Source organism: Hemitrygon akajei, unplaced genomic scaffold (genome assembly GCF_048418815.1).
Source record: "Hemitrygon akajei unplaced genomic scaffold, sHemAka1.3 Scf000038, whole genome shotgun sequence".
Taxonomy (NCBI): Eukaryota; Metazoa; Chordata; class Chondrichthyes; order Myliobatiformes; family Dasyatidae; genus Hemitrygon; species Hemitrygon akajei.
The window spans coordinates 5642170-5658993 of NW_027331924.1; positions in this window are offsets into that span (position 1 = coordinate 5642170).

A 16824-nucleotide genomic window follows, 5' to 3' on the forward strand; every position below is an offset into this window, starting at 1 on the left:
GGGAGTACAGTCGGATTGGAGGGTTGTGACTAGTGGTATCCCACAAGGATCAGTTCTGGGACCCCTACTTTTCGTGATTTTTATTAACGACCTGGATGTGGGGGTAGAAGGATGGGTTGGCAAGTTTGCAGAAGACACAAAGGTTGGTGGTGTTGTGGATAGTTCAGAGGATTATCAAAGATTGCAGAGAGACAGTGATAGGATGCAGGATTGGGCTGAGAAGTTGCAGACAGAGTTCAACATGGAGAAATGTCACTTTGGAAGGACAAACTCCAAGGCAGAGTACAAAGTAAATGGCAGGATACTTGGAAGTGTGGAGAAGCAGAGGGATCTGGGGCTACATGTCCACAGATCCCTGAAAGTTGCCTCACAGGTAGACAGAGTAGTTTAGAAAGCTTCTGGGGTGTTTGCTTTCATAAGTCGAGGGATAGAGTTTAAGAATTTAAGGATGCAGCTCTATAAAACTCTGGTTAGGCCACACTTGGAGTACTCTGTCCAGTTCTGGTCACCTCACTATAAGAAGGATGTGGAAGCATTGGAAAGGGTACAGAGGAGATTTACCAGAATGCTGCCTGGTTTAGAGAGTATGGATTATGATAAGAGATTAAGGGAGCTAGGGCTTTACTCTCTGGAGAGAAGGAGGATGAGAGAAGAAATGATAGAGGTATAGTTGATATTAAGGGGAATAAATAGAGTGGACATCCAGTGCCTCTTCCCCAGGGCACCACTGCTCAATACAAGAGAACATGGCTTTAAGGTAAGGGGAGGGAAGTTCAAGGGGGATATTAGAGGAAGATTTTATACTTGGTTGGTGCGTGGAATGCACTGCCCGAGTCAGTGGTGGAGGCAGATACACAAGTGAAATTTAAGACTATTAGACAGGAATATGGAGGAATTTAAGCTTAGGGAGGCAGAGTTTAAGGGTCGGCACAACATTGTGGGCCAAAGGGCCTGTACTGCGCTGTATTGTTCTGTGTTCTATCTATTTCTCGCTGGAATCTCTCTTTTAATTTAATTTTTTATTGAAAGCTGAACACAGTACAGAAAACGTAATGCATTACATTTTCCTCCATTTGCTTTTATACCTTACCCCTAAACAACACCACAATGTCATCAGTGGGGCCTTCAGGAAGTTGTAGTCATTAGTCCTCGCTCGCTCCCTGTCAAAGCATGTTTCGTCAGCCACCACAGACGTCACCGAAACAGACCCACCGAGGCGCGAAGGGGAATCACATACGTCCTTGTGGGCGCCGAGGCCGGCGACACCGACAGAAGCGAATCGCTGATCTCCGCCATGGCGATGGAGCGGAAGAGGAGGGGCTGATCATGGGCCGATTTCCTCCAGCCTATCGTAGCTCTGACGTAAAACTGACCCCTGCTGTCATTGGCAGTATTGCCTGTCGATAAAATGGGAACTCAGAGGGTGATTAGTTTATTTGAACGTCAGTCAGCCTTACTGTCTTTATGAGTTTGAATTTGGATTTATAACAGGACAGGAAGCAAATTGGGAGAAATGTGAGTTTTTATGTGATGGTGCATCAGTCTCCGAGTTACATTATTAACAATAAAAGGGCAAAGGCTGTGGTGAGGAAGGAGGTGATTTTCTGGAGGTTATATGGAGATAATGTTGGAAGGGATATCAAAGTTGGAATTGTTTGGGATATGATTTAGAAAATGGGGGGATTTGTGGGGATCATAATATTCTAGTGTTGATTAATGAGGGAAAAATGATTGTTACTGAAACAGGGAAGGTTGTGTTACTGGCTGGGTCATTTGCAGAGATTCATAATCAGGATAATTTAAGTGAAGAAGTTAAACAATGTAGGGATATGTTTTTCAGTCAATACCCTGATGTGCTGGAAGTCAGCTGTAGCAATGATAGTATCACTGATGGAGAGATTTCTTTGTATGAATTTAAGAAGTCTATTAATAATGCAGGTCAGGTGTCCCCAGGAAAGAGTGATATTTGAAACTGTAATTGTATATAATTCGCTTTTGTGAAAATATTAAATGTTTGAATTATGCATCTACTTTCCTCATGGAAAATGGAAATAGTAGTGCCTATTCTGAAACCTGGCAGATCCCCATTTGATCCTTCTAGTTAAGGGCCTATATCGTGAATGTCTCATTTATGTAAACTTATGGAATGTATGGTCATTAAGCGCTTGAATTATATTTTGTAAAGAGTGGTGATAAAGTGTTTTATTAGAGTGGATTTTGGAAGGGTGAAATGACATTAGATTCAGTTTTAGGTTTGGAAGATGATATTCGGAAAGCACAATTAAATAAAGATGTTGTAAAAGCAGTATTTCTTGATACTGAAAAGGGAAATGATATGGAAGAAAGGACTTTTGATTAAATTAGGAGTGAGGGGGACATTGTATAATTTTTCTGATTTTTTTTGATGGACTGTCCAAGTACCGGTATGTTATGTTTGTGTTTCTATGAGATAGAGAATGGGATCCCACAAGGCAGTATTTGTAGCCCTTCATTATTTAATATTATGAGTAATAATATTTACTCTGAGATGGGAAAATGGGATACCTGGGTAAATCACAATATACAGATGATGTAGCTTTATAGATTAGAGGTATTAATTGCAATTTACAATTAATAGGTCAAACAGTGGGCAGATTGATGAGGATTTTAAGCTTTCCGTCGTTAAAGCACATTACGTGGTTTGCAAACAGCATTAATAGACTTGCACTTGATTTTAACTTCCATGATTAATGTCTTGAGGAAGTGTTAGTGGTAAGATTTCTCAGTATGTGGATGGATAATAAGCTGACGTGAAAGCACCTATCAGTAAAATAATTGATAAATGTAAAGGAGCTTTAAATCTCCTCAGACATCTATGTGGGTATTTTTGGGTGCAACATGAAAATCTTTGTTGACCAATTATATTTGTTTAATTTGATCTGTTCTTGATTTTGTCTGTGTGGCTTATGGATCAGCTTCATCTTCAAATTAAAAATGTTTTTATGTGATACAATTACAGACTTTAAGATTGTGTTCTGGTGCGGTAATGTTGTCTCCTGTTTTGGCTTTACTGATTGCAATGGGACAATTGCCCTCAAAGTAACAGAGGTTCAAGTTGATGTCAACATACTGGATTAATTTGCGGGGGCTGGGAATATGGGTGTAATTGATGATATAATATGTCCCACTGTAGCTTTCTCTGTAACCCCATCTTGTTTTTTTCAATGACTTCAGTTGATTTTAGGTTACACGATCGGATTCAGTTCTGCCTGAGAGTCTGTTGGCTCATCAGTATATTAATGAAAGTTATTATCATACCGTAACCATTATCATACAGTATCGTACAGTATTTTACAGATGAATCAAAAGATAAGTTAACTGGGGATGTTGGTGTGGCTGTTTTTGTGTGCCTGAATTGCAGGTAATGGTAAAGAAATGACTTGTAGCCATTTATCAGCATAGGAAGTGTCGTGGCTTTTCGTGCTTTTCAAATGACCAGGAGACGCAGAAGATTCTTCAAGAAGGGTTAAACTTTAATTTGCAAATCAAAGCTGAGACAGTCATTGAGCTGGTTGCTGACTGCCTCCCGATTCTTGGATACAGCAGCTTTTTAAAGCAAACCTGGTTTAGCTGCATTAACATATCAAAGCGGTGCATATCACAGTTACTATTGTTTTTACCTATTGACTTATTCGTTCTAATCGGCTATATAGTTTTAATTACACAGCAGACCTGTTCAAAGCAAAATATCCCTACATATTGTCTCTGCATTGCTTTATTACGTAGTCGACAAATTCAAAGCAAAATATCCCTGAGTTTCATTAACACATATTGTCTCTACATTCAATTGGATACCTGATTAGCATATATTGACACATCATTGTCCTTTAGCATTTCACACAGTTTTGGTTACACAGCAACTTCACAGCAGGCGACCGCTTTCAGCCACCTCTCCCTAGCATATACCAACACACCATAGTTTTTAGCATTAAGTTTTATACTCCATAATATTCATATTCTCCAATACTCCATAATATTCATATTCTCCAATATATCCCCCCTTTGAGACCCCTCCGGGTCTCACACTCACACGGAGAGAAGACTAAGAGTCTGCGCACAAAAGCCCCAATGAGCTCAAGCACTTATTCCCAAATTCCGGGTTAAACTAAAATTTCCTGCGCCGAGACCTCAAAGTATTCTCTCCCTGCCACCCTGGGCCGTTGAGCCAAAAACCTGTCCCTTTGTACCTGAGACAGGGAAAAAGACTCAAACGCCCTTACAATCTACTCCCACACTGTCGTTCTGCTCCTGGTCATCCTGCAGGTGTTGTAGGCTGTAACGATACATTATCGGTGTTTCTGTCTCCACTACGCTAGCTTCGGCAATCGTCACGAGCATCGGAAACTGTTTGGTTGCAGCACGCACTACAAAAGATTTGAGACAAGGAAGAAAACAGCACAGCACAAGCACACAGCTCAACAATACAATACTGACAGTTATTACTACTTTAGTCATCCATGCTCCCCATCCTCCGAGTCTACTTTCTAACCAATCAAAGAACTGACGTCCGAACCCTGCATTCTGTTTGACCTCCGTCCGCAGATTCCTTAACTTATTCATTGCTCTGGTGAAAGACCCTTCTGGGCTAGTATTGTTCGGTATGAAAGTGCAGCATTGTTCTCCAAACATTACACACACACCCCCTTTCTCTGCCAAAAGCCAAACCAGTACCTGTTTTGCCACGCTACCCTGCTAGTTGCATCCAGCTGTTGCCCTAAGGCCTCCAGTGCATCATCGGTGTAGTTGATGAATCTCTGTTGATTATAGTATATATAGTTTATCCATTCAACATTTTTGCTTACCCCTATCACAGGTATGATAGCTTCCCAGTGAGCATCTCGTGCGGTGTCAGGCATGTTATTCGATTAGTTTGCATGCGGTAACTCATCAATGCTAACGGTAAAGCATCGACCCAATTAAGTTTAGTATCTGCACAAATTTTGTTTAATTTGGCTTTCAGGGTTCCATTAATTCTCTCTACCATGCCCTGCGACTGAGGGTGGTATACACATCATCCAAACCTCTGCTTTATCCTCAGCGCCTGTAGTACCAGTTTGACCACTTTCTGGATAAAAGCTGAACCGTTGTCTGAACTAACTTCCGTAGGTATTCCAAACCTGGGGATTACTTCATTTGTCAGAAATTTTACCACTGTCTTTGCCCCTTGATCTCTTGAAGGTACCGCTTCCACCCATCTGCTAAATCTATCAATTACTACCAGCATGTATCTTTTCCCTCTCACTGGCTTTATCATGTCTACGTAATCGATCACTAAATGTTTAAATGGTCCTTCAGGTACGGAAATGTGGCCTATTGGGGTTGTAATTCCCTTCCGAACATTATTTTGTGCGCATACCTCGCACCGTGATAAGACAAAGTCCACTGAAGCCTGTAAATAAGGTGACCAAAAACCATCCTTCTTTATTTTCCTTATCACTTCCCCCTTTGTACAATGGTCAATCCCATGCGCTTCTGAAATCAGAATCGTCAGTAGAGGGGTGGGCGCTACCAACAAGCCGTCTTCCGTGCTCCACAAGCCTTCCGGGTTCTGCTTGGCCCCCCTTTTTCTCCACATTGTCTGTTCTGCCAAAGTTGCCTTACCTTGTATTTCAATTAGGTCCTCCACGTCAGGTTCTGGAGTTAGGCTTACCTGGGGGCAATGACGGCTGACGTACATCCAGACGCTTTTCTAGCTGCCTCATCTGCAGCTTGATTTCCCTTTGTTATTACATCGTTTCCCTTTTTATGTGCCTGGCATTTTACTATAGCCAATGCTTTAGGTTTCATTATGGCTTTTATTAAGTCTAGAATTTGCTGACAATGTTGTATGGGATCTCTGCTACTTTTTTTAAAAAACCTCTCTGCTTCCACACTGCCCCGAACAAATGGCATACTCCGTGAGCATATGCCGAATCAGTATAGGTGTCTACTTTCTCACCTTCCATCATTTCACACGCAGCTGTCAGAGCTTTGATTTCTGCTAGTTGGGCAAAACACGGTTGGGGACAGGCCTCCATCCTAATAATCTTATAGCTCGACTGATCCTGCTGCACCACTGAGAATCCTGCGTGATTTCCATCATAGTCCCTATAACAAGAGCCGTCTACGAACAGAACCTGTTTATCTCCTCTAGTGGTTCTGACCGTAAATCTGCTCTCAATTTGGCAAATGCCATTGTCTTCCCTACACAATCATGGGGTTCTCCTTCATAGTCTAAAGGGATAAAATCGGCTATATTACTGGTAGTGCATCTCTATAGTTATGTCAGGAAATGTCAATAGCATCTGATACGTTGCTATCCTGGCTGGCGTCAGCACAAATTTCCCTTTTTCCAGCAGTTCTGCTACTTTGTGGTGCTGACTGCAATTCCTGCTTAATAGTACTGAAAGCTATCTCCGCCTCTCCATTCCACTGTAAGCCATTCTTTAAATTAGTATGTCCTGCTTCTTTCATTATCTTTCTCAAAGGCGCCACAATCTCGGCATATTCTCCTATCCAATCTGAGCTGTACCCAGCCATTCCCAAAAATGTCATCATCTGCCCTACAGTCTGGGGTTTTGGGGCCTTAGCTATTGCCTCAATCTGATCTAGTGCTATCGCCTTCACTCCCTTGGATATTACCCTGCCTAAGTATTCCACGCTGCGTGCAGAATCGCAGTTTCTTTTTGGATACTTTATGTCCTCCGTGCGCTAGCTTCTCTAACAGAGTTGTAGTGTCCTGCTTACATTGTTCCTCGCTGTGGGAGCAAATCAACAGGTCATTCACATATTGTAACAATGTACTTTCCAATGGCATGCCCTCTAGGTCTGCCTTCAATACCTGATTAAAAATGTGTGGTGAATGTTTAAATCCTTGCGGCATTCTGGTATAGGTATACTGAGCACCTCTGTAGGTAAATGCAAACAAATCCTAAGCACTCCTATTTTAAGCAACCCCTGCACTGTCGACGCTATTCCTCCTTTATTTTCTGGTCTTAGTGGGTATCGTGGTCTCCTGGGTGGAATTGCTCCTCTCTTTAGCTTTATTTCCACCGGACTAGCTGTTTTTATTTTCCCTACATCCGCGTCATGCTGTGACCACAGAATAGGCGGCAACTCATCTAACCCCTTATCTTTTCTGCTGGCCTCTTTCTTTTCCCAGCACGGGCATGTGTGGTTGGGGAGTTATTTCGACCTCTCTCACTATCCCTACCATATCTACACTTACCATTATTTTAATACAATTGTTGGTCTTCTGATATCCACACCTCTGGCGTGATTTTCCTCCCACTGTTACGGTTTCAGCACTCTTAACTAAAGGTCCTAAGTCTTTAGACTGATATCCCTTATTTATCAACAACGTTACGTGGGGCGCCGCCTCCGGTATCCTGTACCATTTTTCTAAAAAGGTGTTCCACTTAACTTGTAGAGCTGCCCCTTGCTTTTCCAATTATCACAGCACTCCCTTCCAGGTGCTGCTGGGTACATACCTCTAGGTGCCATCGCTCCTCTAACTCCCTGTTCTGAGTCTCGTCAAAAATCACTGTACAATGTACGTCAGATTTGGGCATTACAGCCCTGGGTAATATAGCCTGCACGCCCTTTTTTCCATTTTTCCCAGGTTTCCTGAATCTGATCTGCGATGTCTCCTATCCAAAAGACATTAGTCTTCTTGTCTTCTTGCACTATCAATTGAGCCCCTTCACACTCAGCCCATTTCTGGTGCATTCTAATTTTAATTCCAGTTTCAACAAGGCATCTCTGCCTAACAAATTAATCGGAGTTCCTTTAAATACTAGCACCGGCAAAACAATTTCTTTACTTCCCATTCTCAACCGCACTGGAGCCGTGCACTGTGTTAACTGTGTTCCCCGAGAACCCTACCGTCTTAATAAACTTTCCTGACATGGAAGGTGACGGGCATACTGTGGCTGGCTGATTACATTCCCAGCACAATCTCTCTACCTCTCTTTCCCACTGTCTTCTCACTGGTCTCCTTTTGCCCATAGCCCCTCTGTCCCCCTCCTTGGGACTTCCAGTCCTGTCTGGGCTGTTTGAATTTAGTTTGTTCCTGATAGACCATTTGTGGGGATGCTCCCTCAAAGTTAATTATTGGCATGGGGTTTTCCAGCCCTTGTCTTACAGTATGATCGGCCCCTCCATATAGCAGTGCTTTGTCCAGTTCGGTGGCTGTACTCGAACCGGTGGTTGTTGGCAGCATCTTTTTATTTTTCTCTTTTTTCCTCTTTTTGAGTTCTTCGAGCTGCATTTGTGTTAACTTTCTTTGCACCTCTTCCTGCTGCTCAGCCAACCTTTGTTTGTCTCAACGGCATGGACTACGTGGTCTCTAAATTCTTGTGAGGTCTTTGACGTTAGCCCAACCACCTCCCTCCAGTTTGGATTTTACTTGTGGAGGCATTGCATCCAAAATGCTATGTCAGAACAGTGAGGTCATAAATAAGCTGTTCTCCCACCTCTTGCTCAGTCTCCAGTCTCCACCTTTTCAACTGGTTTTCTACGTAGGCTGCTGGGTTTTCAGTGTTTCCCAGTGGATCCCCCCTTTAAGGCTTTGGGGTCCATTTTGGCAGCTAAAGCTTTCTGAGGGCCTGCCATACCCTCTGCCTCATTCTGTCAAACCCGTCTCCATCAGTTCTTGGGTCGTTCGAGTTTACTATGCCAGCCATTTCCATTAGTTCGTTAAATTTGGAGTTCCCATCAACCTTATCAACAGTGCCTTCAAATCTCCCATAGCCAATAATCGTCCTGCTGTTTCTTCCTCAAAGGCTCTAATCCATTTCCCGCTCCTTCATGTAAATTGGGCAGAGTGTTTTTTCAGCCCTTCTAGGTCCTGGGATCCCCAAGGGATATACTGCACTTGTCCTGATCCTTTAACTAACAACGGCATCATTCTTCTTCCTCCTTCCCACCTACCCTGGCTTTCCTCCTCTCCCTGACTCCCCATCTGTCTCTGGTATGTCTTTACTGCCTCCCACACAATGTCTCTGGGGTTCTGCTCTTCCCTCGGTCTCCCTGTGGAGTCCTTCCTGTCTGTCTTGATTCAATGCCTGGATGGCCCCTTGAATATTTTTCGCATCTCTCCTGGTACTACCCATTTTTGTAACTTACCTGACTCTCTCTCTACTTCAGCAAGCCGCTCCCCTACTGCCTCCTTCTGTTCCTTCTAGGCTTCTGCCCCCCTAACTCTTCCCCATAAATTCTCGCATCCTCTCTCTCTGTCCACTTAACTCTTGCTCCTCCAATGAGCCACTCTCTTTCTAGTCTATTTATTCCTATGGTATACCAATACTCCTCATATTCCTTCGCCTCCCTCAAGTATTTCATCCGTTCATATTCTGTTCTTCTCCCTGTACCTGTTCTATCTTTATCTTTTCTGCTGTATCTCCTGCCATATCGCCGCTTTTCCCCCTCTCATATTGGTTTTTTTCTTCCTCCTCATTATCCCAAACCTGTACTTCTCCCTGCATGTTTACAGTTCCCGTTAGCAGGGGGCACCACTTAGGGGTTCCTTCCTCATTATAGGGAGGGGGGTTTTCTGTTTCTTTCGCATCCCGGTACGGAGCTGAAGCCTGCCTCTCACTGTACCTCTCTCTCTCTCTCTCTCTCTCTCTCTCTCTCTCCTCTCTCTCTCTCTCTCTCTCTCTCTCTCTCTCTCTCTCTCTCTCTCTCTCTCTCTCTCTCTCTCTCTCTCTCTCTCTCTCTCTCTCTCTCTCTCTCTCTGTCCTCTCTGTCTCTCCAGCACCTCTGTATCTTTCTCACTTGCAATCAATATTCTACCTGTCCTCCTCAGCCTTTCTCCCTCCGTTCTAAAGAGTTTTAGCACTTCCATTTCTTGTTCTCTTTTTTGCTCCCTTTCTTAGATTTATCTTTTGATTTGTACTTTTTAGTTAGTTCCTCCATTTCTTCGCACAAACTTACATCAGATGTTCCTTCTTTTGGTCACTTTGTGACCAGGTTTTTGGTTCTTTTTTCCAATTTTTCTGAAGTTTTTTGTGATTTCATTTTTTAAAAAATGGGAATTTTTTGCTCAGAATCTCTACTGCTGTTCCTTTACCTGTCATGTTATTCTCTCTTGTTAATGTACTTTTGTCCCTACTTCTATTCTAACACCTCGCCCGAGCAGACCCTTCTTCTCTGAAGGCGGTAACCGCGAGGACTTTCTTCCCTAACTCTATTCTAACACCTCGCCCGAGCAGACCCTTCTTCTCTGAAGGCGGTAACCGCGAGGACTTTCTTCCCCAACTCTATTCTAACACCTCGCCCGAGCAGACCCTTCTTCTCTGAAGGCGGTAACCGCGAGGACTTTCTTCCCTAACTCTATTCTAACACCTCGCCCGAGCAGACCCTTCTTCTCTGAAGGCGGTAACCGCGAGGACTTTCTTCCCTAACTCTATTCTAACACCTCGCCCGAGCAGACCTTTCTTCTCTGAAGGCGGTAACCGCGAGGACTTTCTTCCCTAACTCTATTCTAACACCTCGCCCGAGCAGACCCTTCTTCTCTGAAGGCGGTAACCGCGAGGACTTTTTTCCCTAACTCTATTCTAACACCTCGCCCGAGCAGACCCTTCTCTCAAGGCGGTAACCGCGAGGACTTTTTTCCCTAATTCTATTCTAACACCTCGCCCGAGCAGACCCTTCTCTCAAGGCGGTAACCGCGAGGACTTTTTTCCCTAATTCTATTCTAACACCTCGCCCGAGCAGACCCTTCTTTCAAGGCGGTAACCGCGAGGACTTTTTTCCCTAATTCTATTCTAACACCTCGCCCGAGCAGACCCTTCTCTCAAGGCGGTAACCGTGAGGACTTTTTCTTAACGTACTAACTTATTTGTACTTACCCTCACTGCAGTGTTCTTGAGCAATCCTCTGAGCCTCCTCCGTTAACCCCCAATTCTGCCAGATTCTTTGGACCGGAGAGTCCCTTTGGCAGCGGTTCTACACTTCCGAGACTCCAAGACCTCCTCAAAGCCAACAGAATTCTTAGTCCAAATTGTCACAAAAAAGCGCTTTCCTTTTGTTTTGGGTGCACCCTTAATTCTGTTAGCCTTGTGGGAGTCCCTAGAGGACCGGGAAGCGTTCCCAATCTGCCGTTTCCCTTCTGCGGGTCTCTGCCCGATCCTGCCGACTGACGCCAATTATGTCGTGGCTTTTCGTGCTTTTCAAATGACCAGGAGACGCAGAAGATTCTTCAAGAAGGGTTAAACTTTAATTTGCAAATCAAAGCTGAGACAGTCATTGAGCTGGTTGCTGACTGCCTCCCGATTCTTGGATACAGCAGCTTTTTAAAGCAAACCTGGTTTAGCTGCATTAACATATCAAAGCGGTGCATATCACAGTTACTATTGTTTTTACCTATTGACTTATTCGTTCTAATCGGCTATATAGTTTTAATTACACAGCAGACCTGTTCAAAGCAAAATATCCCTACATATTTTCTCTGCATTGCTTTATTACGTAGTCGACAAATTCAAAGCAAAATATCCCTGAGTTTCATTAACACATATTGTCTCTACATTCAATTGGATACCTGATTAGCATATATTGACACATCATTGTCCTTTAGCATTTCACACAGTTTTGGTTACACAGCAACTTCACAGCAGGCGACCGCTTTCAGCCACCTCTCCCTAGCATATACCAACACACCATAGTTTTTAGCATTAAGTTTTATACTCCATAATATTCATATTCTCCAATACTCCATAATATTCATATTCTCCAATAGAAGCAGAATTCTTTCCCAACAGTATAGGCTTACAGTGGGTGGAGGAAATTGGTCCTTACAATTTGCTCAGAGTACATTTCAGTTTTGATGAGTCTTAAACAGATTATTCTGGCAGTAGGTCAGATTGACTGTTGGAAACTCCTCAAACGGTATTTCATATATAAAGTTTGATTTATATGTCTGCACATTATTGGCCCTGCACATCACACTGTTGAGGGAAATGATAATGTTGACTGTTTAGCACCAAAAGCTGTTAAATGTTAAGCTGCCGATATAGACCTTCCACTTAGCAAATTAGAAGCTAAAGGGTTGGTAGTGTTAAGAATTAGGGGCTTATGGCAAGACGTAGGATAATGGACATAAGGACAGACACCTTTACAGAATACATAAACCTGTTGGGTTTATAGAAGGGCTTAAAACAAGGGAAGGAATGATATTGACATGACATAGAAATGCCCACACTATGCTTAGTTATGCCTTGTAACTAATTGGAAAACTTCATTCTGTGTCGTGTACATTTTGTCATCATGAAACTGTTGAAACACATACTATTTCAATGTGAAGCGTACAAGGCTGAAGAAAAATCAAATGCAGTCTTCAGTACAATCTTTGCGAGGGTAGATAGTTTTCAGGTAAAAGCTTCATCAAATTATGGGACTGACTTTAAATCAATTCACAGTTTGAGCTGGAAAAGGCATGTAATAATTTTGTTAAACCTAAGGAAATGGCATATAAGGTAGCAAATGTGAGTGGGATGTTGGATTATTGGGATGCTGTTAAAATCCAACAAAAGGCAACAAAAAAAGCCATAAGAATGGTCAAGACGAAATATGAGGGCAAACTGGCCAATAATATAAATCAGGATACTAAAAGTTTAGTTTTCAGTTACATGAAGAGTGAAAGGAAGATGAGAGTTGATACTGGACCACTGGAAAATGATGCTGGTGAAGTAGTAATAGGTAGATAGATAGATAGATAGATAGATAGATAGATACTTTATTCATCCCCATGTGGAAATTCAACTTTTTTCCAATGTCCCATACACTTGTTGTAGCAAAACTAATTAAATACAATACTTAACTCAGTAAAAAATACTGGCGGTAGAATTGTAAAGCCTAATGGCATTGGGGAGTATTGACCTCTTCATCCTGTCTGAGGAGCATTGCATCGATAGTAACCTGTCGCTGAAACTGCTTCTCTGTCTCTGGATGGTGCTATGTAGAGGATGTTCAGAGTTATCCATACTTGACCGTAGCCTACTCAGCGCCCTTCGCTCAGCTACCGATGTTAAACTCTCCAGTACTTTGCCCACGACAGAGCCCGCCTTCCTTACCAGCTTATTAAGACGTGAGGCGTCCCTCTTCTTAATGCTTCCTCCCCAACACGCCACCACAAAGAAGAGGGCGCTCTCCACAACTGACCTATAGAACATCTTCAGCATCTCACTACAGACTTTGAATGACACCAACCTTCTTAGGAAGTATAGTCGACTCTGTGCCTTCCTGCACAAGGCATCTGTGTTGGCAGTCCAGTCTAGCTTCTCGTCTAACTGTACTCCCAGATACTTGTAGGTCTTAACCTGCTCCACACATTCTCCATTAATGATCACTGGCTCCATATGAGGCCTAGATCTCCTAAAGTCCACCACCATCTCCTTGGTCTTGGTGATATTGAGATGCAGGTAGTTTGAGTTGCACCATATCACAAAGTCCTGTATCAGTTTCCTATACTCCTCCTCCTGTCCATTCCTGACACACCCCACTATGGCCGTGTCATCAGCGAACTTCTGCACATGGCAGGACTCCGAGTTATATTGGAAGTCTGATGTGTACAGGGTGAACAGGACCGGAGAGAGTACGGTTCCCTGCGACGCCCCTGTGCTGCTGACCACCGTGTCAGACCTACAGTCTCCCAACCGGACATACTGAGGTCTATCTGTCAAGTAGTCCACTATCCAATCCACCATGTGAGAGTCTACTCCCATCTCCGTTAGTTTGTGCCTTAAGATCTTGGGCTGGATGGTGTTAAAGGCACTAGAGAAGTCAAGGAATGTAATCCTCACAGCACAACTGACCCCCTCTAGGTGAGAGAGTGATTTGTGCAGCAAATACGTGATAGCATCCTCCACTCCCACCTTCTCCTTATACGCAAACTGAAGAGGATCCTGGGCGTGCCTGGTTTGTGGCCTCAGATTCTGTATTATCAGCCGCTCCATGGTCTTCATCACGTGCGACGTCAAGGCAACAGGTCTGAAGTCATTCAACTCCTTTGGTTGTGGTTTCTTCGGTACCGGGACAATACAGGATGTTTTCCACTGTCTGGGTACTCTTCTCTGCTCCAGGCTCATGTTGAAGATGCGCTGTAGTGGTTCTCCCAGCTCAGTCGCACAGGCCCTCAGTAATCGTGGGGAAACTCCATCCGGTCCAGCCGCCTTGCTGGTACAGATCTTCCTCAGTTGACCTTCCACCTGTGCAGCCGTAATCCTGGGCGTGGGCAAGGTCTCCTGTGAGTGGCTATTTTCCTGTGAGGGAAGTAAGCCTGGTGTGGATTTCTGCGGTGAGGATGAGATTGAGCTGTCGAACCTGTTGAAGAAGTTGTTCAGCTGGTTCGCTTTCTCCACATGCCCACTTATGTTTGTCCCCCGCTTTGCACCGCATCCGGTGATGATCTTCATCCCATCCCACACCTCCTTCATGCTTTTTTCCGCAGCTTTTGTTCTAGCTTCCTCCTATACTGCTCCTTTGCCCCCCTTATCTGTACTCTGAGTTCCTTCTGAACTCTTTTAAGCTCCAACCGATCACCATCTTTAAAGGCCCTCTTCTTCTGGTTTAGGAGGCCTTTGATGTGACTAGTGATCCAGGGCTTATTATTGGGATAGCAATGAACAGTTCTAACAGGGACAACTGCATCCACACAAAAGTTAATATAGTCCGTTGTGCATTCAGTGACCTCCTCAACGCCCCCACAGAGCCCCCCTTGCAGTACATCCCAGTTAGTAGTACCGAAGCAGTCTCTCAGGGCCTGTTCAGCTTCAGGAGTCCACTTCCTAAAAGAGCGTGTGGTAGTGGGATGCTTCATCACAATTGATTTATATCTGGGCTATAACAAAACCAGGTTGTGATCAGTTTTCCCCAATGAAGGCAGTGGGGATGCACTATATGCCTCCTCTACGTTTGCATACAGTAGGTCAATAGTCCTATTACCCCTGGTGTAGCAATCCACGTACTGGGAGAAAGCAGGTAGTGTCTTGTCCAAAGTCACATGGTTGAAGTCCCCTGTAATTATCACCAGTGCCTCAGGGTGCTGTGTCTGAAGCCTAGCAACAGCGGAGCTGATGACGTCACACGCTACCGTTGCGTCGGCACGTGGCGGGACATACACATTCGCCACAATGACGCTTGCAAATTCTCGAGGCAGGTAATATGGCCTCATACTCACGGCGATCAGCTCAATATCTCTTTCACAAACGGAGATCTTTGTACTCACATGCCCGGGGTTACACCATCTTTCGTTAATGTAGACAGCGAGTCCCCCTCCTTTCTTCTTCCCACACTTTTTGGCATCTCTGTCAAATCTTACCGTAGTAAAACCAGGTAATTCTACATTTACATCCGGGATGTAAATGGGGATGTAATGGGGGACAAAGAAATGGCAGATGAACTTAATGAACAATCTTCACTGTCTTTTCCGGTCAGCACCGCCCCCACTTGTCCCATTTAACCTCTCTCATTACGGGTGGACTCTAGGACCCAGGGGAGCTCAGGACCAGCCGCCCACGGCTGCTGCTGTATCCCCGGTGTTTCTGTTCGGTTGACGGATGCGTTGAACGAGTTAAAATTAATCGATCGACAATTCTCATGTCGTGTTTATTTCACTCCATAGAACCATAGAACACTACAGCACAGAAAACAGGCCATTTGGCACTTCTAGTCTGTGCGGAAACTTTATTCCGCTCGTCCCATTGACGTGCACCCACTCCGTAACCCTCAAGACCTCTCCCTTCCATGAACCTATCCAATTTATTCTTAAAACTTAAGAGTGAGCCCGCATTTACCACGTAAGATGGCAGCTCATTCCACACTCTGTGAAGAAGTTCCTCCTAATGTTCCCCCGAAAGCTTTCCCCTTTCACCCTAAACCATGTCCTTTCGTATTTATCGTTCCTAATCTAAATGGAAAGAACCTACTCGCATTTACTGTCTATATCCCCCATAATTTTGTAAACCTCTATCAAATCTCCCCTCATTCTTCTATGCTCCAAGGAATAAAGTCCCAACCTGTTCAATCTTTCCCTGTAACTCAACTCCTGAAGACCTGGCGACATCCTAGTAAATCTCTGCACTCTTTCAATCTCTCCAACCTCTCCATGGATACCTCATGTCTGAACTTTCTGAACTAACTTCCCATGTGGGACCTTGTCAAAGGCCTTACTACAGTTCATGTAGACAACATCCACAGCCTTTCCTTCACCTATTAGTTGGTAACCTCCTCGAAAAACTCTTTGAGATTCATTAAACACGATCTACCATGCACAAAGCCATACTGACTGTCCTTAATCAGCCCTTGGCTGTCCAAATACTTGTAAATCCGATCTCTCAGAACATCTTACAATAATTTACATACTACTGATGTCAGGCTCACTGGCCTGTAATTACCTGGTTTTCTATTGGAGCCTTTTTTAAACAACTGAATAACAAGAACTACCCTCCAATCCTCCGGCACTGCACCCGTGGCTGAAGACATTTTAAATATTTCTGTCAGGGTCCCTGCAATTTCTACTCTAGTCTCTCTCAAGGTCCGAGGAAATATCAAGTCAGGCCTGGGGGATTTATCTACCTTTATGTGCTGTAAGGCAGCAAGTACCTCCTCCTCTTTAATCTTCAAATGTTCCATGACACTACTGCTTTTTTCCCTTCCTTCCATATACACTATGCCAGTTTCCTGAGTAAATACTGATGCAAAAAAACTATTTAAGATCTCCCCCATCTCGTGAGGCTCCACACAGAGACGACCACTCTGATCTTCTAGGGGACCAATTTTGTCCCTTACTATCTTTTTACTCTTAAT